This window comes from Podarcis bocagei (genome assembly GCF_964188305.1).
Source record: "Podarcis bocagei genome assembly, chromosome: 1".
NCBI lineage: Eukaryota > Metazoa > Chordata > Lepidosauria > Squamata > Lacertidae > Podarcis > Podarcis bocagei.
In genome coordinates, this window is record NC_138125.1 from 109,890,892 (window position 1) to 109,915,328 (window position 24,437).

General features: G+C 41.6%; 1 protein-coding gene across 7 annotated transcripts in view; it reads right to left on the reverse strand.

Annotated features, from left to right (window-relative positions):
- BAZ2B (bromodomain adjacent to zinc finger domain 2B) overlaps positions 1-24,437 on the reverse strand; it is a 188,031-nt gene that overhangs the window by 85,817 nt on the left and 77,777 nt on the right. For 3 of the 7 annotated variants that reach the window (XM_081187193.1, XM_081187188.1, XM_081187190.1), the window contains one exon: positions 20,914-20,987. The exons of the other annotated variants lie outside the window; for them this stretch is intronic. The gene's annotated coding sequence lies outside the window, so the exon portion shown is untranslated. The remainder of the gene's footprint in view (positions 1-20,913; positions 20,988-24,437) is intronic. 7 annotated transcript variants of the gene reach the window in all.

A 24,437-nucleotide genomic window follows, 5' to 3' on the forward strand; every position in this document is an offset into this window, starting at 1 on the left:
GACTGGACATATGGGATGCGGCGCTCATCTCGCTTTCAGGCCGAGGGAGCTGCCGTTTATCCACAGACAGCTTTCCAGGTTGTGTGGCCAGCATGACTAAACCGCTACTGGCACACGGAGGACCCTAACAAGTGCCAGAGCACACAGAAATACTGTTTACCTTCCCACCACAGCAGTACCTATTTATCTACTTGCACTGGCATGCTTCCAAACTGCTATGTTGGCAGGAGCTGGGACAGAGTAACAGGAGCTCACCCCGTCGCGGGGATTCAAACCGCCAACCTTCCGATCGGCAAGCCCAAGGGGCTCAGTAGGTCTTGCTCCCATGAAGCAGCTGCCTAAATCCCCTCCTCTTCAGGGTTTCCCCCAGGCAATCTGAGACTGCGCCTGCATGAAGCTAACTTCTCTTCCAGTCTCTTTATGCCTCTCCTGGTTCTGGGAGACTGGGGCGAGGGGAGCTTGTCACAGCAGGAGGGGAGGCTCCCGTGCTTCTTCACCACCCTGCCTCCACTCTGCCTTTTGAATCCTCTCTGATTCTACTTCTGATTCTGGACTTCTCTCTTCCCCAGACTCCCCCCGCTCACTAAGCCCTGTTACTTCTTCAGCACCTCCCTCCAGGCTTCTCCCTCTGACAACTCATTGTTGTCCCTGGCTCTGGTTCTGAGCCTTCTTCTTTGGGGGCTTGTTCCTCCCACCATTCCTCTGTGTCCAACCTGTCCATGACCATGTCTCTGCTTCAGTTAAAGTAAGTTTACATGATATAAGTCTCGCGGGAAGTACTCGGACTTAAGGCTATCCTGCTATATCCACTTCCTTGGAAGGAATCTCCACTGAATAACCAACCATGTAAAGGATTTCACTCTTAGTTACTCATGAATAATTTGTCCCATTGGTTTCAGTGGGCCTGAGCCATGACTACATTTAGCTGGCTTGGTGGCCAATTTCTTTAGCATTATTGAATGAACACATTGACATTATCATGGACTAATATTAATTAAATATAGAAACCCCAACCCAAAGCCACAAGCATGGTGGGATGTGCATGTGGTAAAAGGATGTGCTAGGTACTAAAAGAAACATTTATCCCATTATCCCAGTTGATATTTATTCCTTTCCAACACTCTTATCAGTGCACATCAGCATAACCATAATGCTGCAACCTAGACAATAAAACCACTTGCAATATTTTCACCCAATATAATTTGTGACATGATATTTTATAAAATGTCCCAAAAATGCAAGAAGTTTAGAATATTATGAGCAACTGTAGTATTAATATTTTAGTATGTAACAGATTTGGCAGAAATTACTTTTTCCTTTTTCTCAGAGGGGAAATGGGAGATAATGGGATGGACACTGGGAAATGTTAAGGCTAGCATTTATATAGAGGGGGAGAAATCAACAGAGAAAAAACATCCTGTTCTTTATATAGTTGAATTATTTTTTATAGTTGAATTATAGTTGTTTATTTTTTAAAAAAAATACCCCTGCTAATTTTCAGAGAAACTAAAGGCAGTTTACAATCCAAAACAGAAAAACAATAATAAAATATATAAAACCATCCCCATTAAAATCACAAATATTGACATCAAATCCACGGCTGCAAAACAAAATCCAAAACAGCCATCAAAACTAAGACATCAAAGGAAACATGTCAAAGTAAATGTTGATCAATGTAACTATAATACTGACATGACACTGAGGCTTTATCCAAATGTGTTCCGAGAGACATCAGAATTTTGTTTTTAACTTAAGACTAAACCTTAATTGTACCCAGTTAGTTCATTACTCTAAACTGTAGCAGATGGCTGACATTGTAAGAGATAATCCCTGAAAGAGTCATTAGTGAGGATCAGCAATAATTAGACTGCAACCCCAAAGGTTCACGAGAAAGAATAAAAAAAAGTATCAATATATGGATGGGCTCTCTGTATGAAAAGCAACAAGTGCTTATTACATTTTTGTGCTTCTGCCAATGCCAATGGCACTGGCACGTAGGCCTGCATACAATTAAATAACCTTGTTAAAGCTAAAACACGCTTTACATAATATAAGGACTTCCCTTCCTCTCCCTCTTTCCATCATCTTTGCTCTGGCATGGATGGAAGTTTCTCTTCAGCTCACTTAGTGATGGGGGAAGTGTTTTCAAGGCACACGGGACCCCAGCTGAACTAAAAAGAATGAACTGTGTGCAGCTTTCAAAACAGCTACCCAAAGTATTCTAACTGCCGTATGAATATTTCAAAGGCTAACTGAAACACACTCAAGCAAACCAATAAATAAATGATGTATTTCATAAAACCAGCATTCCAATCAAATTAAAAACTGCATATTCTAGAGCAAGATGACTGCATTAAGTTCCAACATCACCATTTTTGCTTTCTCATATCAAGCATACTAGAAAGTGTTGGCTTACTCTGTATTGTGAAGTGCATCTCACAGAACTGGCTTCATCCATATTTCTATCATGTATATATGTATGTAGTTTTAATTTTCTCAATGTATGAATTTTTAATTTTTTTAATTGTTTTAATTGTTTCGAAAAACAATTCTGTTTTTAGCAGCTCCTATTTTTATCTGTAAGCCGCCTTGAGTGTCATCAGGAAAATAGGTGAAGTATAAATAAAGAAGAAGAAGAAGAAGAAGAAGAAGAAGAATGATTTTCTAATTACTCCCTGTATTACAGGTTCTTGGCTGGAATATGTTGGCCACTGGAGAGAACTGGTCCCATTTATCTACATTGACAAATGGTCTGCAACTTAAGTTAGCATATTCTCCCTCTGTATGTGCTTAGGGTAATTGAAGTGATCAATATGAATATGTGCCCAAAATTGCTTTGTAACCTTTGCATATGGTCCTCAAAAGGTTTTCCACACCCACATACAGTACACCTTTCTCAAATGGTATCACATCTCCTCAAACGTTTTTGGGTGACTGAAGGTATGAGATTACAGTGGTGCCCCGCAAGACGAATGCCTCGCAAGACGAAAAACTCGCTAGACGAAAGGGTTTTCCGTTTTTGCGTTGCTTCGCTAGACGAATTTCCCTATGGTCTTGCGCTTTTTTTTTAAGCCGCTTGAAGAGGCGCAGTTGCGACGGACCGTGCTTTGCAAGACGAAAAACATCGCAAGACGAAAAAACTCGTGGTACGAATTCTTTTCGTTTTGCGAGGCACCACTGTACCATAAACATATCGTAAGATGGTTCAGATTCACAGACTTGTCTTATACTCCAGTTTGTGTGGAGACTGAGTAATCATAGCTATGTCTTCCAGCAGCCTCTATATTCTTTTCCATATCACAAAAGGTATCTGAGAAAGATTTACAATTTAGTTTTAAAAGGTGCCTTTTAAATAATGAATCCTAATTTATCACCATTTCCAATTGCTTGTTACCATATATGTTGCCGCATCAGGTTTTTGTTTTGTCTGCCTCATACTCCTCTCCCCGCCCGCCCCGCTCATATTCCAGGCAAGCACATTCAGCAGTGCCAAAATTAGGAACCGGTCCTTCAGCTCTGTAAGATTTTAGTAAAGCTAGTTACACAAAGACGGGGTGGCTCAGGCATTAGCAGTACTTTTATATCATGCCCGTGTCCATGATTGTGAATCGTGATGCAACAATGAATATTTTTCAGCACTAGAAGGATTGGGGTGGGAGAGGCAGGATGATTAGAAAGGCGAAACCTCTGGAGAAATATGAGCTAAATGTCACAACACATCTCTACCCTTGCACAATAGACCCTGACTCTCAGGCTCATGCTGCTGTCTTCTGAGAACAAGAATTACAGGTAATTAATTTTATTCCTTGACACAGTGTCTTCATAATTGGCATAATGGGAAATGAAGTACATAAAATCTACAGGAAAATGTTTAATGAAGTTTTACTAAAACAGATATTTCAAGTTTGCTAAAGAATTGTGGAGGATAGTTACTCTCACAAATGTAGGGCTGCTATGCTGCTCTGACATTTGTTGCTAGATGATTCTACAGCAGTTGTTGGCATTTAAAGTCCCAAAAGTCATGACATAATGGGTGATAAGGTCCAGAACAGGCTTCCTCAACCTTGGCCCTTCCAGATGTTTTTGGCCTGCAACTCCCATGATCCCTAGCTAGCAGGACCAGTGGTCAAGGATGATAGAAATTGTAGTCTCAAAACATCTGAAGGGCCAAGGCTGAGGAAGCCTGGTCCAGAACCTCATCACCCTTTCCATACATGTGAGCAAGGAACATGGAGCATCTTGTAGTACCCAGGGTTTGCTGAGATAAGATAAGATGCTATATCCCCCCTATTTTTTCAGTAGACACTGTTGCTCTCATATGGCAGAAAAATCTCCCTCTGCCAACTGGGCTGCAATTCCTAACCCACATGCAAACTGACAACACACACTATTATTTTGTGGATCCGTGGTGAATTGGGAAGTGATCCCTGAGCCCCTGAACCCAACAGGATCCAATAGTGAAGAAGGTTGCAGCGATCCAGAGTTACAAAATTTTACAAAATTTTATTTGCAGCCTTAGGACTAACTTAAATACTATGGGTGGTATTCTGCTAAGTTTTACTCAAGTAAACTTATTAAAATATGATGGATCGAACTTAACCATGTTCGGTAATCTACTGGGTCTACTCAGAGTAAAACTTAGCTGAATGCCAACCTGTCAATTTTGACGCATCTACTCGAACTACACCTGGAGCCAACACTTAAAGTTTTGGATGTGAACTGATGCACACTTACTTGGAAGCAAGTCCAGTTGAGTGCAGTGAGACTCACTTCAACGGAAACATGCATATGATCAAGCAGTACAACTGCTTATTTATAAAGCACTGTATTGACAGTCATTAAAATCTGCATCAGTTGCCAAGGCAACCACTTAACTGTCAAGAAGAAGAGGTGTAGAATTATAATCCTCTGCTGGCATCCTGAACTCTTAGCATACTGCCCCTCCTCGTTTCCACCAGCGCCACACAGTGAAGCAAGAAAAAGTGCTAACACAACACTGCCCAACGGCTACGGCTGATGTTACATTATCACTGGGTGCTGCGCACAAGACCATGACAATATATATGCCGTACATTGAAGACTGCCAGCAATACAGGTGTTGTTGTTGTTGTTGTTGTTTTGTTCTTTCAATGTTTTAGCTCCATTACATACAATGGGTCTGGAAACTCATTGTATGTAACAGAACAGACCCCACAGAACTAAAATATTGAAAGAATGAAAGAAAACCTGTATTGTAGACAGACTTCAATACATGTATTGTTGTCTGAAATGTTTTTAGCTCTCACCAGTGTCACAGCACTGCAACCGAAGCTTGAATCCAATTAGCAAATATAACAAGTAAGCTACTTGAGAATAACAAATCGGGAATGATATTTTTGTAAAGCCTAATTCCAACCTAATCTATTGTTGAGCTATCCCAAAATACAAATATAAAAATACCAAGTTAATGACTGCAATTTTCCAATTGCTCGCTCTGAAACAGTCCCACGGAAAAGCAGGGAGATTTTAGCTCCACTTATAATTGTGTAGAATTGTTTTGTTGCTCAAGATTTTGATTGAAATATATATTGTACCCCAGCATGGTAGACCTTCCTGCTACTAACAAATTATACACAGGAGAATCTATCAACCCTCTCCAAACTGCTGTTCTCCCAACTGTTTTGGACTATAACTCCCATCATACTGGCTGGAGCAAAATGGGAGTTGTAGTTTGGAAGACACCATCATAGGGAAGATCATATATCATTACAATCTCTCTCTCTCTCTCTCTCTCCGGCGTTCTACTTCACCACATTGTTTCTCAAAATGTCTTCTTGTATATACAACAGGAAAAAAGATTGCAAAAATAACTACAGCCATCTGACAATAAACAAACAAACAAACAAATAAATAAAGTTGGCATAATTAAGTACTAACCAAGTCAAGATAACACTTCAGTTTCTATACATCTAAGAAAGTATATGCACAGTTAAAATTAGATTATCAGCTGTTCTTTTGTGATAACTGATGATGGGAAGTTGTTTTACTACTGTACCTTCAAACATAAAATATTATTCCATATGTCTTGAGTCCTTACAGTGCAAGTCAGAGATAAGCCACAGTTACAATATTTTAGGAACAGAATTGGGGGGAAGGGAGGAAAGGACAGAGTCTTCTTGATAAAAAAAAATGTGATGGCATGATAAAGGCAGCGCAATTTTAAATTCTTTCACACTGTTATAAAATTTCTAGAAGAATGAACATGAGGCTTATCCAGTCTCCAATGTTTACCCTTGAAAACGAGGAATGGTGGTTTTAAGTGTTTGCACTTGAAGTGGTATTGTTGGTGCAATATCAATGTAAGGCTATACTACCAGAACCTAAAGCCAAAGATTTGTTCAAGTACTTAGCCATAGACACCACTTCTCACCACTACTTCCCAGACTTTTGGACTGCTTTTGGACTTCTTCTCATCCCCCTGGACCACATCCTCTCCCAACCACAGCTTCCTGAGGAATGTGTGAAAAATGTGGGGGAAAGCATTTTATTCAATACTAGGAGGCACTGATGATGTCTACAGCAATTTCCAACGAACGTTTTCATCTAATTTACCTTTTCCCCACATGAAGGCCCAAACTTAATGTTCATCCGGTAGTAAGCTCCACTTACTTCTGAGACCAGAAGTAATACTTTGAAAAATGTATTTTGAAAAGTAAAACTATTTTCTCTCTTTTACATTTGTGGTGGCTTCTGTTTCAGCAGACAGAAACACTTCAGGCAAAAGGGATGTGAGAAATCTCACTGAGGATTCTGCAGTCTGTTCAGATAAATATCTGGTATATCCAGAGGACATGAGGAAGGAGTAGGGGAGGGATTAAATGTAGTTTTGAAACATTTAAAGGGTAAATAGCTTAGCCTGTTCTAGTAGTACCAACAGGTACCTATCCTCCAGCTCCAGGAAGGTTTCAAGGACTTGCAGCGCTGAAAAGGGATCAATCAAGGTCTAAGCTGACAGCTAATTTTGTCTTTTCCCCTTGACATCACTGTATATGGGAGAATCCAAAAGGTGTTGTCATGCAGGAGTTAATGTAGAAGAGAGTATTTCAAAGGCTTGCCTAAACTGCACAAATACAGAACTTTGTAAAATACATTACAATAAAACTCCTCCCTTGCCTGGAAGACACAGACATTCTTTTCTATGGAGTTGCTTCTCTAAAGAAACCCAATGTACAATATAAACCATCCTTAGTGAAAAAGAAAATTCTAGGAAATATGAAACGTGATTTGGATTTCAATCCTTTGCATTGTTACCCGGGAGTAAGCCCTGCTGAATGCAGTAGGCTTTACTTCTGGTGTAAACATGCATATAGTGTTCTGCTGTCGAGCTTTTTGTACTTAACAATTGAGAAAGAGACTTCTGATAAGTCAAATTCAGTATGTTATCTTCAAACTTTGAATTACTATCAATGTGGGCAAGGATCAGAAAAGCACCTCACTTCCTTCTAGATTAGCAAGACCTGTAATACTTCCAATAGAAATCAGGGACTTGGGAAGCCTGACTACAGATCCTTGAGGTAGGGCAGCAAGTCAACAGAGCTAAACATGTTCACTCAAGTCCCACAGTGTTTAATGAAATGTATTCCCATGTAATTGTGCGCAGGACTGCAGTCCTAGTCTGCTCCTGAAGCTGCAATGCCATGGTCCCAGCTGTAGTTCTTCTCAGTAGCACATGATGCAATTAGATTATGGCTCAACATGGGCAAAGTCATGCTGAGTAATGCTTGCAGAGAAAGAGGCATAAGGTGAGGCAAGGGCAGCTTCACAAACTAACTTTATGCTCCCAGGTTGCTCTGTTTTTTTATCGCCAATTGCATGCAGGCTAAAGTGGAGAAAGGTGAGCTGAAAACACAGGTGTGCATTCAGCTCAATATCCTCATTCTGAAAAAATATGAGTGGAACCATATGATCAAAGATAATGACCATTTTCTCTTCTTCAGGGAAGCTGCTGAAATAAAGCACAGACCTCTTTAAAGGTAACCACTTAGAATGACCATAACAGTTTTTATCCACATCCAGAGTTGGGGAGGATCATCACACAGGGGACCTGCTGATTGTCACCAGGCAAATGGTACCAAACTGTGTTCATGCCACAGAGAGCTACCACAGTGCCGACTGTGACATGGATCACTCCCTGGTGGCAAGCACGATTCTTTTCCAGCCAAGGAGGATCCATAGCACAAAGCTAGCTGAAAGTGCGGCCTTGAATCAACACAGCCAGAACAGTCATAACTGAACTCTGTGAACACTTCTCTGATTCTGTCGAACAAGCTCTACTGAACTGCTCCAGAGAGAGCATCAAAGCAAGGTGGATCTACATCAAAGAGGCAAAGTACAACAAAGCTACGTCCTCTTTTGATGAAAGAGAGCAGAAGAAATGACCACTGGGAGGAGGGCAGAGAGAAGAAACACTATGGTGCACCTGTAGCAGCAAAACCAGGAGCTTTCGTCTGCCCCACCTGCAATAAAACACGTCCCTCCTGTATCAATCTCTACAACCACAGCAGGCACTGTAACTCTCCCAACTGTTTGACTTTGCCCCCAGAAGGTGCACTCTTCCACCATCTCCCAGGACAGATGCCAACAAACAATGGCAATGCCTTATGAAGAAAAGTAACTTCTAAATCTCTCATATGAGCTAATTTACTTTATTATCAAAACATTTCTGTTGCACAAAGCAATAACCAAAGCATCTTTCAATCAACAACCTTTTTTTTTAATTAAAATATTTTTTTGCAACCAATGGTAGATTTGCTTTAACACAGCAATTAGAAATCTGTGGCTTTCCAGAGGGTGCTGGGCTCCACCTCCCATCAGCCTCTGCCAGCATGGACACAACTGTCAGGGATGATGGGAGTTCGAGTCCGGATTCTGCTTACACAAGTTTCACCAGTTCCCCCTCCACCTATTGCAGCCTTCTGTCCCATGCCAGTCTAGAGGGTGCAATCACCCCCAGAAACAACTGGAGGAAGGGCTAAAATGAGAATGGGTGCCCTGCCTTGCATGTGCTGGTCATTTCCGCTAAACCAAATCACCCAAGATTTATGAAAACAATCGGCAGCAACAAGGGAGGCGTTTAGGGAGAATCAGCAAGGCCCATAGGCTCACTTGAACAGGACTTTTTTTCATGGCAATAAGATGTTATCAGGGAAAGGACCAAGCAGCTGTCCTGGAAAACGGTGTACCCACCCACTAAACTTGCAGGTTTTATTGATGTTGTTTATTTATTTTTTAGTAAAAAATGCAAAACAAACTTTGTTCTAGCTGTGTGAATAATTCGGTGTTCCTTCCTACCCCTGCAAAGTCCTTACCATTTAACTGGGGTCTATGAGACATACAATTTACATCTACTAACGCGGATATAATTGTAAACAATCAAGATGTAGGAAGTGCAGCTGAAGCTCTCTGTATGGATACTAGGAGATGCAGGCATGCATAACCTACACTAAACCACTGCACCGGCTGTGATTATACTCCTAGGACCAATTCAGTAAGCTACTGTTAACCTTTAAAGCTCTCCACAGCCCGGGCCCTGCATATCTCAACAACCCTTAATAACAGCTCCCACTCATACTTCTGATATGTAATCAGACCTTGATTCCCGTTTCTCCTTTGCGTGAAGTGGGAACCAAGGAAGCTAGAAGCAGGGCCTGAACATTAGCTGCCAGAACGCTACAGAATGATTTCCTCCTAGGGTGCCCACTTATACGCTGCCAAAAAAAGAGAGGACAAAAGAGAACACAGATTGGCGTAAAATCTGCATGTGCTATTTTAGATGCATAGGTGTGAATTTAAAAATAATTCCTATAATTTAGATAGAAATACAAGACACCTCTCCATAGCGGAGAAGACTGCAACCAGGGAATCTGTGCACCTGCGCAAGTGCCAAGAGTCAATAGGCAATTTCACAGCTCCAGGCTCTCTCTCTCCATCAGGTTCTTTGGATCGGGCAGTGGGCTCCTTCAAGCAGAATACTGTGACGCATGTATGGGGCAGAAAAGAGTGTTTTCAATTATTTTAAAAAAAACACTGCTTGACATTTCAGTGGGAGGTTTGCGCTCCAAAAGCCGTCTCTACTGCGGGCAGCATATGATGTGATGCACGGGGATGTGGTGCATGTGAAAAATCATGCTCTCGTGCACATATGGAAGTGCTTTCTACAGTCTTCGAATCCCAGCTTCAAAAGCCTATTTGCTTCAGTGGAATATTTTAGCACCTACTCATGTAATTAGAGGAGTTACACATGCATTCATTCTGTCCATTTGAAAACCAATGGAACTTTACAAGTTTGATTTGATTGGTTCCTGTGCTAAGAGAGTCAACTTATTCGGTGCCAAAGGTGTATTGTAACTGTAGCTGGGCTGAGGTTATCTGTATTCCCTTTTCCTTTGTGTACACCTTCGATAAAGAACTAGGCATTTGTTAGTATTTTTCTCGTAGCAGATGTCAAAGGCTGTGAGCTGTTGCTGCAAATGCTCATTCTTCATAGAACGACTTTCATTAAAACTTGACATTTTAGCAGAACAAACCATTTAAAATATATATATATATCATTGTTGTTATACCAGAGGCTATCAATATAATCCTGAAGGTCCCTTGAAGCTGTTCAGATTGAAGGATACAAAATGGGATATTGCATAGTGCACATGTGAATATTTAGGGCAGCACTACTCAGATGAGAACATGGCTTGTCCTACTTGACCTGTGACCCCCTGCCCAACCCAAATGGTGCCCCCGAGCCATGTCTACCAAGAAACTCGATAAACCTCTCATTTCTGCTGTCTACCTAGGACTGCAAAATCAGAAGCAGTTATTGACCACTTGGCATATCGCATTACATGGCCAGTGGGCTACATTTTGTTTGATCAGTCATAAATTGTGCAAGCCTAGACCAGGCTGCTGAGCTAGGCTTTATCCTTAAGCACTCCAGGCTGGTTGTTCTGAGTCTACTGCATGTGCACCAGGTCACCCTTAATTTTATGATCTGCCATGTCACAAGCTGCTAGTATACAAGCACGATGCATTACAAGAGATTGTGGGGAGAGGTACAGGGATGTTTCGTTGCGATCGTAACCTTGTGAATGGCTTTCCTGAAGGAAACGTAAGGACATAAGAAAAGGAGCCTGATGGTTCAGGCCAATGGCTTATTTAGCCCAGCATCATGTTCTCACAATGGCTGACCAGATGCCTGTGGGAAACCCACATGCAGGATTCAAGCACAAAAGAACATGTTGCTCTCCTGTGGTTTCCAGCAGAGCACAGCCATCTTGGCTAGTAGCCATTGATAGACTTCTCATCCACTAATTTATCTAATCCTCTTCCAAAGCCATCTAGATTGGTGGCCACCACTGCCTCCAAGGTAGTGAGTTTCATAGCTTAACTATGAGCTACAGTGTGGGTTTTGGGCTCCCAATCCAATAAAATCACTTTAGCTTGTCATGTAAAAGAAGTAAAAGAAGAATCCTGTTTTTGGCAAGTAAATAATGTGCAGGGTTCTATCAATAAACATGATTCTGAAGCCTGTAACGAAACCAGAAGATTATGTCTTTTGCTAACCCTAACTCCTTCAAAGTGATATTAAACCTGTGTACAGCACAGCTATTCCAATGGTTACAGCTGTTAAGGGTAGGTTTATATTCCAGTGCAGTGGTACCTCGGGTTACAGACGCTTCAGGTTACAGACTCCGCTAACCCAGAAATAGTACCTCGGGTTAAGAAGTTTGCTTCAGGATGAGAACAGAAATCGTGCTCTGGCTGCACGGCAGCATTGGGAGGCCCCATTAGCTAAAGTGGTACCTCAGGTTAAGAACAGTTTCAGGTTAAGAATGGACCTCCAGAACGAATTAAGTTCTTAACCCAAGGTACCAGTGTACTAGCATCGGAGTACAGATTGCCTCCTCACACAGATATTGAATAAAACCGCTGCCAGAAAGCAGTTAACAATATGTTAAAATGACCTTCTTTGGATTTTGAAATCCCAATATTGGACTACTAATCCCATTTAAGAATTCAATTCCCAAAACTACTTATTATAAATTAACCTGGAAATAGTCATTATGTTACAAGGAATTAAACCGGACAGTTTAACTTGATTTCAGCTTCATGCTACAGGTTTCTCACTTTCCACTTATTACCTATTTCTTGGTGTAATCTACACACGTATTTAAAAAAACGCTGTGGAAATGCTTTCAAAAAACGTTTTGAAAAATACATTGAATTTGGCATAGCTCGCTATCACCATCTAGTGTCACATTTGTATACTGCACTTTACAACACATTTAAAACATTTTATTTGGTTGAGTCCAACCACACTTACAGGCACGCTTGGTGGGGACATGGGACAGGGCCTTCTCGGTGGCTGCACCCAGACTCTGGAACTCCCATCCTAGACAAGTTGACTGGCTCACTCACTGTTGCTCTTCTGCCAGCAGGGGAAGACCCTTTTGTTCCAGCAGGCCTTTGGGAACTGACTGTTTTTAACGGAAAGGCTGGTGCTATGATGTTTTTATTGTTGTTATTATCTGTATCTTTAATAGATCTTTCTATATGTTGTTTTAATTCTATTGGTGTTTAACTACTTCTTACTTATTATATTTTCTATGTTTTTAGCTTTTTCTATTTTATCTGCATTTTTTAATCTATAAGCCACCCCTGGGGAAAAGGTGGGATATATAATAATACCAATGATGATGATGATGATGATGATATTAATAATGCCTTTCCTAGGGAATTTCTTAAAAGTCCTGTTCATTCATTTATGGTTACCTTTGCATTTGAAGAAGGATTTTTTATTTTCAATCAAGTTATGCCAACACTTATATTAATCAGTAAGGATAAAACTACCTTATTTTCATAAATATTTTACCTACATAAATGCTAAACTTTCTTACAGAGCTGTTTCAGTGTTCTACCGTGTCATCACTAGTAGAAAGCTACATCCCCCTAAGGATAAAATATGCTGCAGCTTGGGTGGAAAAACATGAAGTTCCCACTGTGATTTAAATGCCCCTAAAGCCTCTAGAGCTACAGAAGCATTTCTCACTAATTTACTTTAAAATAAAAAACAAATTAGTGCTCTTCAGCACTAATTCCATCACCAAACTGCATCAAAAAGTGATTACACTGCATCCCTTTCTCCGTACTTGCATGTGACGTATATCCTTGCAACATAACTTTTTCGCTTAAAATTAAATGTAACGTCCTCTAATTTGTGCTGTCATCTAATTAAAGAAATCTTATTATCATTATCAATTGGCAAATATCAACCAATTAATTGAACATAGCTTAATCAATTAAATGAGTACAGGTGGTGCAGATAAAATTCTACTCGGGCAACAGAACTTCAACTTCTTCTCATCTCACCCCCCACCCCAAATCTGCTCCATAGGGTCCCCAAGGTCTCTGGAGCAGATTTTGAGGGTAAACCAGGTGGGGCTACAAAGGAAAGGAGAATGAAGATCCATCACAGAAGCGGAACAACATTGCATACAATCCTATGAAATTACATTTTTAACAGAATAGTAGGTTCTGAATCATTTTGTTTGCATGGTTTGAGATGATGCATACATGTGTCACAACAGGCACCACCTTACAAAATAAATTCCTTGCTTCCTCTAAGCTGGCACCTACAAATTTATTAAGAATGTGTATTAAAAACAATTAAGATTTTTTAAAAGAAATATGATGCCCAATTACTCAGCAGCACATTTTTAAATCAACCAAAGCATTTCAAAATCGTTAAGTCTAACTAATTCATGTTCTTGGGACACGGGTGGTGCTGTGGTCTAAACCACTGAGCCTCTCGGGCTTGCTGATCAGGAGCTCGGCGGTTCGAATCCCTGCGACGGGGTGAGCTCCAGTTGCTCGGTCCCAGCTCCTCCCAACTTGCAGTTCGAAAGCACACCAGTGCAAGTAGATAAATGGGTACCGCTGCAGTGGGAAGGTAAATGGCATTTCCGTGCCCTGCTCTGGTTTTGCCAGAAGCGGCTTAGTCATGCTGACCACATGACCCAGAAAATCTGTCTGCAGACAAACGCCGGCTCCCTCAGGCTGTAAAGCAAGATGAGCACCGCAACCCCAGAGTAGTTCACAACTGGACTTAACTGTCAGGGGTCCTTTACCTTTACCTTTTTAAATTCATGTTCTAAACCTTACAGGCCTAATTTTTATATATTATATTTTAGCTTAGCTCAGTCATTCACAAGGAACAAAAACGAGTGGCGATTCCTTTGAAACAAAAAGCCACGCATAAAATATAAGGTAAAATACAGAATACTAGGCCAATAAGTATCCAATCAGCCCAGCATGCATCAGCAGCAAATTAATATGGCTTACAGCACTTCTAAAGTAAGGATGCCCTTACTTTGGCAATTTCCCAGAGGACAACAGTGGAACAGCCACTAAGCACTTCAGTCTTTGATCTCTTGCTGAAACAATCCTGATGGATGCATGATGTAGCCAGGTGGGCATATTTACTCCATCTTCCAACTTGCTACAGGGCATTAAGGAGGAGCAGACTATAGGTCAATGCAGAGATAACACTGCCCATATGCAGCTTGGCTACTGGAAGGACCAGAATTTAAATCACTACTTATTCAGCTTTATTAACTTTTTATAAAGTTAGTCATATGTGCCATTTCCCACACATTAAACCTGAACTGAGAGCATACATAATTCCTGTGTACTCTCTTCTGACTTTTCCATCAGGTAAAAGTTTTATAAGACTATTGTAAGCTCATGGTATTATTTTCACAGCATGCACATTGTGGGAACATGCACTGGAAAGTCAAGATTCATATATTACAAGCAGAGGAGGAGAACCTGTGACTTTGAGATGTTGCTGGACTACTGCTTCCATCATCCCTTACTATTGGTCATTCTAGCTGGGGCTGATGGGAGTTGGAGTTCACCAGCATCTAGAGGGCCACAGGTTCCTCATTCTTATATTAAAGGATAAAGCATAGAGTCACTGAATTTTAAGTTGTACACTCTTCTATTGCAGCCTCTGAACTGGCCCTAATATACAGTGGGCACTCGGTTTGCGAACGTGATCCGTGCAGGAAGCACATTCGCAACCCACAGCGCCGCATCTGAGCATGCGTGGGTTGCAATTTGGCACTTCTGTGCATGCGCCGAAACCCGGAAGTAACCTGTTCCGGTACTTCTGGGTTCGGCGCGGTGTGCGACCCGAAATCACGCAACCCAAAGTGTCTGTAACCCAAGGTATGGCTGTATAGCTTCATGCATGTGCCTACAGACAACATATTCATTTAGAAAAGAACCTGAATTGGTCTTCCTATATTTTTGGTAAATTTTCTTCAGTTGGCTTTCTAGCAACCATCATTAAAATAAGGACTATGACAATGCTGAGTTTAAAATTGTATAATTTTTAGTTTAGTTTGGCAATTGAATATGTTCAGTTGTGTTTGTAGATTTTTGTTCTGTGTACACAAAATGTACAGCCTGTGGCTCATGCAAATAAATAAATATCTATTTATATACAATGTTAAAATATTAAATCATTCAGGTAGAATGATTGATTCCTTGAAAATTAGCAGTGACATTTTTTACTTTGACAGTTCTGGCATTCTGTTCTAGCAACTGCTTCCAAAGAGGAAGTATTTCATTATCTCTAGGCTTTCAAATGATCACATGATTTCTACAAAATTATTTCACTTTCCTTCCATTATAGGAGACTGTTACAATCATATCCACAATATATTGTCATAATCCAGCCCTGTACACACAGCTCTGAAATAACAGTTTTTATCACCATGATCAAGGGCAACAGCCTCTATGATAAAACACAACAGAAGAATCTGTGCATGGCACAGCTACAGTACGAAGACATGTAGCCACCCCACTGAAACCAGGCACCACCAGATGCAATAGGACTTTGGCTGGACTCCACAGACACATGTCCTACTCAGAGCAGACTCATTAAAGGTAATGGAGGTGACTAATTTAGGTTTGTTAATTTCAGTAGGTCTACACTGAGTAGGAATTAGCTGAATACAATCCATACTCAGGAGGAAGGATGGAATATAAATTTACTGTCAGCTTTTTGAAAAGCAACAGATGAGTTGCATGAGCCAGAAAATGGTTCTTCATTAAAGACTTGAGGTTGCTTGAAATTTAATGGAAATGGGCAATGGGAGATTCAAGAAGAAAGCAGATATCAGTACAAACCAGGACAAAAGCTTAAAAGGCCAAGAAGCTGAAGCATGAAGACACAATTCCACAAATTTAATATTCCCAATAGGCAAGGCTGGATTGTGGGTTGGGTTTTTTTGTTTTTTGTTTTTGTTTTTTGCACTTCCTTCTTTCATGGAAAATTGAACAGAAACACTGTACTGTTTTTAGAAACTGAAAATATGCATGCAATAAAGTAAAAAAAAAGACAATGAAATATACCCAGGTTGTTTTATAGCAGGAATAGCCGATGTGGTATCCTTCAGATGCTGCTGGACTACAATTCCCATGTTCCCCAACCACTGACCATGATGTCAAAGCTGATGGGAGTTGTAATCGAACAACATGGGGGGGGAATGCACTGGCTACCCCGCTTTACGGCATTCAACCTTGGACAACCATTAAGAGAAGGTCGGCCATGTTTTTGACCTGTGATAAGCAATGGATATTCTATGGGCAGCAGAAAAATATTGCTGACAAATGCATTATGGGTAAAGTAAAGGTAAAGGGACCCCTGACCATTAGGTCCAGTCGTGACCGACTCTGGGCTTGCGACGCTCATCTCGCTTTATTGGCCGAGGGAGCTGGCGTACAGCTTCTGGGTCATGTGGCCAGCATGACTAAGCCACTTCTGGCGAACCAGAGCAGCACACGGAAATGCCGTTTACCTTCCCGCCGGAGCGGTACCTATTTATCTACTTGCACTTTGACGTGCTTTCAAACTGCTAGGTTGGCAGGAGAAGGGACTGAGCAATGGGAGCTCACCTCATCACGGGGATTTGAACCGCCGACCTTCTGATCGGCAAACCCTAGGCTCTGTGGTTTAACCCACAGCGCCACCCGTGTCCCGTGTTATGGGTAGAAGATGCAAATTCTGGAACAGCATAAACAGGTTCATGGTTAAATACAGGCCAGAAGTTTTAAATAAGTAACAGTGGATGTTTTGCATAGACATTTGTGAACAGCATTTCAGTATAAGAAACAACTACAAACACATCACATTCTGCATGCAAACACTAGCATACAAAATAAGCTTACTCTAACTGCAGTGTCGGAGTCTATTGACAACTGGAGGAGAACAAGCGATAAACATGTCATTTTGTATATAGTTCCGAAGCTAGCTGTATTGGACAAGGTGTGTGTGTGTGTGTGTGTGTGTGTGTGTGTGTGTGTGTGTGAAGATAACTTCCTTGTTGGTTAAAACAACAATAATAAAATAGTTTATACAGCACTTATATAGATTATGGCCAGATTTTGAAAGAGGGGCATGGAATTTTGCTTAAAGTGGATTTTCAAAGAGTTATTTTCATTTCACTCTTTTAAAATCAGAGTATTTTCCTGCTACTATCAAGACCAGTTTTAGTGTAACCTTTTGACGTGAATAAAAATGGATGCCCTGATGTGCACATCTAGATGCCCATTCTTAGTCTCCCTATTACTTTGAGGTTTTCCACACTGCAACATGTCACTTTTTTACTAGCTATGCTTGGTAATAGAAGCTAAACCAGGATCTTATCCCTCCTTAGGAGGGGTTACAAGTCCTAGATTTAATTTATAGCATCTTCAGCTTAAAATAAAAAAATATCTGGCAGCAGAGGCCTTGCAGAATTGCTGGCAGCTGAAATAAAGAGTGTCCTGGGACAGACAGACCAACAATAACCTCACATATTCATACAATTATATCTCCAAATCATGCCACTAAACTAAAGCCACTGACAGGGTTGACTTTCACTCGTTCTCTGCTACTACTGCTCTTTAGGAAACAACTTGCATTCCAGTATTTGGAAAACAGCTTACAGGACTGGAGGGAGGGGGACGGTGGGAAACAGCACATTGCTATTTGAAGTTAGTAAATTCATGCAGGCTATCTGTAACTAAATGTTGCTGAATCAATAGCTGAGATAACATCTTTTCCTTTTCTTCTGCATAGCTGCCAGGGCGCATTTACAAAGCAAAACTAATTTTCCAGCTGCTTCAACAAGGCCTTTTGGCCCTGCACTGGCAAATGACCATAGATTTGACTTTCACCTGTTCTCTCTGCCATTGCTGCTTTTCAGCAAACCTGGCCTATATCTGTCCTACAGTTTGTCCCTGATCACACTGTAGGCCAATTTAGTCTCCCAAACCTCATGGCTTCCTGACACTTTAGCTTCAAACAACATGCAACTACCAAAGAGGGATCCCAGGAAAAATAATATGCTTACAGTGTGATCCTATGCATGTCTACTCAGAATTAAGCCCCAATGAGTTGAATAGGAGTTAGTGCCACGTGTTAAAGAATTGCAACCTTAGATTACTTTTAAAAAGAAAGAAAATCCTACTCATGTTTGGAACTTAATCTAGAGCTTTGAGATCTGTATCTCAACAATTAAGAATTATTTATTACCTTTGGTTTGCAATGCTTTGGTTGCGTGTGGGAGGTCCCCAAGCCACCCCTCAAAATAATTCACAAATCACACGTAATTTTAGTTTAAGGTTTTTGGCACTATTTTGGCCACAACTTTATTAAAATACAAAATCTGTGAGTGGTTGCTTAGGCACTGGTTATGACTATCTGTCCCCCAGCCTGGGACAGAACTGACTATCCGAACTCCATTGGACGCCAGCTAAGGGAAAACAATGTTGGGGATCAGTTGAGCTGAGCGACAGTCCCTCACCGCTCACCCAACCAGCTCCCCAAGGCTTGCCGACCCTGGTCCCATTTCAGGGATTGGACGAAATCGTGGCAAGCCCCAGGATTCCCTTAATGGAATTTCCTTCCAGCACCGTTGGAGGGGCAGGCACAGCCTATCCTGACCCCTCCACCACCAATTTTTATAACCAATGTTTAACCGCAACCTTACAAGTTGTGACTAATTGCTAAGTAGTAGGCAAAAACCAGATGGCACCAGCCAATCAGCCAAATGGCAAAATTCCTACTAGGCCCCTGCCCCAAGGCAGACGACCCCATGACAGGCAAAGCAAGGTCAATTGGAACACAGGGCGGGTGGGCGGGTGATCCGATGCACACTGTGAAAGAGAAAGCAGAAGCAGTGAGACCTATGGTCCCACCCACCCAATTTGCTACATGCAATTTGCCTCAGCAACACGGTCAGCCAGTCGTTGCGCCAGGCCATAACCATTAACCTGTCTGGCAACAGAGGGCTGGCCTGGGAGCCCCCACCGCAACCCGTGCTCTCATTTTAGGGAGAACACGCTTTGCTGGTAGAGCAAACCGAAAATAGGTACCGGTATTTTCACACTTCAGCTTGAATTAGCCTGAGTCAGTTTCAAAACTCTGAAGAACACAAGCAGCATAGAATTTTTTTGCAGGGTTTGCGTGACACAAAGCTCCACTAAAAATTAAAACAGCGTTTCTATTCTCACGAAGCAATGCAGTTTTTAAATTAAGGCACAATGAATGAATAAGTAAACACAGTGCCAGGCTTCAGCCTCAAAACCACTTACTCTGAAGTAGCCACGGTAACTTCACCAGAACGTCTCCGGAGTCAGCAGACTGAACAACTGTGGTCTACATCTGTCTAACTGTAATTTAAATTGTGAAATGTCCCAACAAACAATGATGTGCTAACATCTTTTTCCTTCTTCTACGAAGTTGAGTTTCCTGCATTCAAAACAGGGGGGGTTGAAGTATTCTTCACGTAGCTTTGGCATTGTCACAGCAAACCTAGGCAATGAGTTGCTTGGCATTCTGTGTTTGGCTTGTTTTTCCTCACGCAAAATATTGATGTTGTTTTAACAAGTACAGTCATCGGTCTTTTCATCCTCTAGGAGTTAAGCAAATCCCATGTTGTTATAAACTATAGTGGTGACTCGGGCCGGGCCAGGATAAAATCCAAACACAGGGAAAAACCTGTAATTAACATGTTCAAGGAACTAAAAGATGCACAGAAGTAGGAAGGACTGCATACATATTTGCTTGCTGGTACAGGCTATAAAGTCCCAGCAATCTGCTGCTGCCTCAAATATTGCCAGAAACATAAATTGTGTAAAGAGCCTCCCTCCAAACATAACAATCAACATGAACTCTATGTCAGAAATTAAATTGGACAAAGGTTAAACGTCTGTACACACATAATGCATGCCAATATGTATTCGCGGGGAAAAGGCTCAAAGGGTCTGTCCTCCCTCTAATCATATTCAATAAAACTTACGAAACTTTATACGCCTGAAAACTGTATGTGACCAGTGAATTGTTACACTGTTATGTAGAGAGGAGTTTGGGATTTCAATGCTAGATACTATCCAAATTCACTATCTAAATGAAAACATTGAATATGGTGTTTCTAACTGAATATTATGATGGGTGGCAGGAATTCAGACTGATTAAACAGTCAATATCATTCCAGTTCCCTGGAAATTCCATTCTTTTCTGAAGAACTATTTATTATTTAATATTCAGCAGTGGTGAATATGAAATTAATCAATCCATTTCACTTTATCCATTAGGCATTCTAATCTCCACTTCACCATGACAGGGACGAGTAACGAATTCCAGTTACTATTCGTCCTTCTTCCTTATTGTACAAAATCTATACAACAGAGGTTTAAATGTTTCATAATCAGTGAAACTGCTGAGAGGGATCCATCTCTATGGAACCCTATTTCTCTTCAAGAGCTATTTGTGGTCCCATGCCAAGCCCTGGAAATTACACATCAAATTGGCTTTTTCTGTCAGTGACTCACCAGGCTTCTTTTAAGTCGGTGTCCCAGAAAAAAGCTAGTTTGCCATGACCTACTAGTTGATCCTGACCAAGCACCTAGGAATCAAATTAAGTGATTTAAAAATAAATAAATAAGCAAAACAACCTGTCTCATAGTATGCCATTCTGAACCCACAAGATAGCTGCCCAACTCTCTACAGTTTAAGATAAATCTATAAAATGTTTCTGTGGCAAAGTTCAACCTTGTCTTCAATTTAGGGAGAAGCAGTTCAAAGAAAAAGAATGGAATGTCATTTTAACCCATTTTAACCTGAGCTTACCACACCCCTGATAATCAATACTGGGGATTTAAGTCCAAGCTCTTAGACTTAACCCAATAAAGATATTGTGGAAGGAAGTGAAAGAGAAGTTGAGGTGACTATTGGTATCTGCCTCTCTTCATACTATGAGAATGGATGTCCTACTTCAGAGGGAGACAACCTCTGGCCCTCCAGATATTACTGGCCTGCAACTCCCATCAGTCCCTGACTTTGTAAGCTTTGGTCAGAAATGATTGAGCTGTAGTCCAACAACATCTGGAGGACCATCCCTGATTTACTTCAAACATTGCTTATTATAAACCATCTTACACAAGCAATAGTCATCCACTTTACCAAAGGCTGAATTGTTCTGCTATGTAGAATTTTGCAGTGCTCCTAACTCTTTATTAAAAACCCCTAGAATTCCAGAAGACAAATACTGTAAATTGAAAATATTAATATTATAGGGTAAATATTATAGGGAGAACATAGCATGACATCCAACCAATGAGAAATCTTCTTTTCTGTTAAGGTACCCCTGCCCATACAGGCCAGTCGTGTCCGACTCTAGGGTTGTGCACCCATCTCACTTAAGAGGCCGGGGGCCAGCGTTGTCCGGAGACACTTCCGGGTCACGTGGCCAGCGTGACAAAGCTGCTCTGGTGAGCCAGCACCAGTGCAGCACACGGAAACACCGTTTACCTTCCCGCTAGAAAGCGATTCCTATTTATCTACTTGCACTTAAGAGTGTTTTCGAACTGCTAGGTGGGCAGGAGCTGGGACCGAACGATGGGAGCTCACCCCGCCGTGGGGATTCAAACCGCCGACCATGTGATCGGCAAGCCCTAGGCGCTGAGGCTTTACCCACAGCGCCACCCGCGTCCCTTACAACCTCCCTAAATAGGCTTCAAGGGTTTTTCCAATAATCCATATCAGATTTTGGGGGTGCACAGGGGACTCCAAGGGGGGAGGAGAGGGAGGAGAAGTATCACTGAGCCAGCCGAAGGCCGTTCCACTGGCAGACAGCCACCAATGGAAATCATGCATAGCAGTAGGTTCTTGAAATATATACAACACAGATAAAGCAAGTGGCCAAATCTTCAGCTGAGAAGAAAAAAGCAATACCAAACATACATCTAATTTCCAAAGCATAATGCTTGATATCCTGCACTTTGAACCCATTAACAATACTATAACAATACTTATAATCCATTAACAATACGATATTGCTTTCTTTCTTTCTTTTAGGATTTCAACTGACTAGATAATAGTGCACATAGACAGGACCAGGATGTATGTTTAAGGATGAAAGCTATTGCTCACAGCTAACTTGGTAGCAGAATGACAACAATAATTAAATGCACTGTGTGTATTTAGTCCCGCAGAACAAGGTCCTCCCAGCGCCCACCCATGGAACCATGAAGGTGATTTTCTACTATTCTCCTTCCCTCCTTATTCTCCTGAACACTAAAAATATTCTGCTCCAGAAGGTTAGATGATACTCTTGAGTAGGATGGAAGGGACTGTGTGGGACTGAATGGAAGACAAGGAATTGGCGAAAATCATCTCTCTCCCCCCCCCCACACTTCTGTTAGTGGGAGCCTTCACTGGATCAAAGACCGTTGCATAAACAAAAGGACTTCTTCCGTGAATATAAGACACCATTGGATCCAACCCAGTTGTGGTTTTTTGTACTTGCGTTTGGCATTGTTTGCTCCGATGAACTTAGGAACCTGCTTGGTATTCACAAGATTTCTTGGTGAGCATATATGGGGAAAGCTTAGTTCTCTCCCAGTTTGTAATGTTGTCGCATGTATGTTGATGGTGCCTCATGCACATGATTTATTGTGTCGTTTCCTATGCACTGTGGTCCCTAGCACCAGCCTTGGTTGAGAATAGCTTGGAAACTGAACTCTCTATAACCTTCCAAAAACAAGCACATATGGTGCCTCGCAAGACGAAAAGAATCCGTTCTGTGATTCTCTTCGTCTAGCGGTTTTTTCATCTTGCGAAACAAGCCCATTGACGGATTAGCGGATTAGCGCTATTAGCGGCTTTTAGCGGCTTATCTGCTGATCGGATCAGCTGATAAGCAGCTTAGCGGCTTAGAAAAGGGGGGGGGAGGAAAAAACACCAGCAGGAACTCACAAGACATTGTCATCTTGCGAAGCAAGCCCATAGGAAATTTGTTTTGCGAAGCACCTCCAAAACGGAAAACTCTTTCGTCTAGCGAGTTTTCCGTCTTGCGAGGCATTCGTCTTGCGGGCACCACTGTATGTGAAAACAAGAGGGTCTAAGATCTGGATGAGAGACAGCTACCACATAAAATAACTGACCAAACGCAGAAGATATATCCTCACACAAAAGTCCCTTGGTTAGCTGGTTTGGTCACACAGTTCACCACAATCAAGATGAGCAAGTTAACATAATTTTTGCATGTATATACCTAGAAAGCATGTTTGAGCATGAACCACACATGTTTGGAATCTTACTTTACATTCTGAGCGGGACAAATTCATATTCCAAGCCAGATAATAATGATCTTTGGCAACAGCTCTACTTAGTAGCTTTTTAAAATTAGCTTTTCAATCATTGCTTTCAATCCAATAATCAAATCAAGTATGCTCAGTGTGCCTTTATTCTTATACCATCACTTACTTTCAAAATTCGTTTCCACCTGATCTGACACTCTAATAGAACCTGCCGCCTGATCCACACACTTACTTACTTAAATGTTTGCCCTGCTAAGTTCAATGGGGCTTATTCGCCAATGAAGTATGTGCGGATAGCACTACGGTCTTACAGTGGAGCCAGAGGATCAACTGCTACATCCATCGCACTGCCAGACTTCCTTTCACCAGCAAGGTGGGAGTGAGGGCAGAGCATGGCTCTTATGTCCCTGTGTCCTCTTATGGGGTTTTTCTTTGTGCTTTACCTAATCCCACCCCAAAATTAGGAACAAATCTGAGGACTGAGAAGCCTACAGCACCAGCCTTCCCCCAATCCACTCGCTTCACATATCCTCATCTGCCAGTGAGACTGAGGGCAGGACTACACTACAGGCTGGATTTAACTAACCTGGCACACAAGTAGAAGCCATTGCAAGGGCTCCCCCAACACAATGGGGCTTTCCCTTTCTCCTTTCCCTGCATGCCCCCTGCCTCCCCACAATCTGTTCTGGGCGGTTCAGAGAAGCCCCAGAACAACACACAGCAGCGAGAGAGGGGGACTGTTCTGTCTGGCAAGC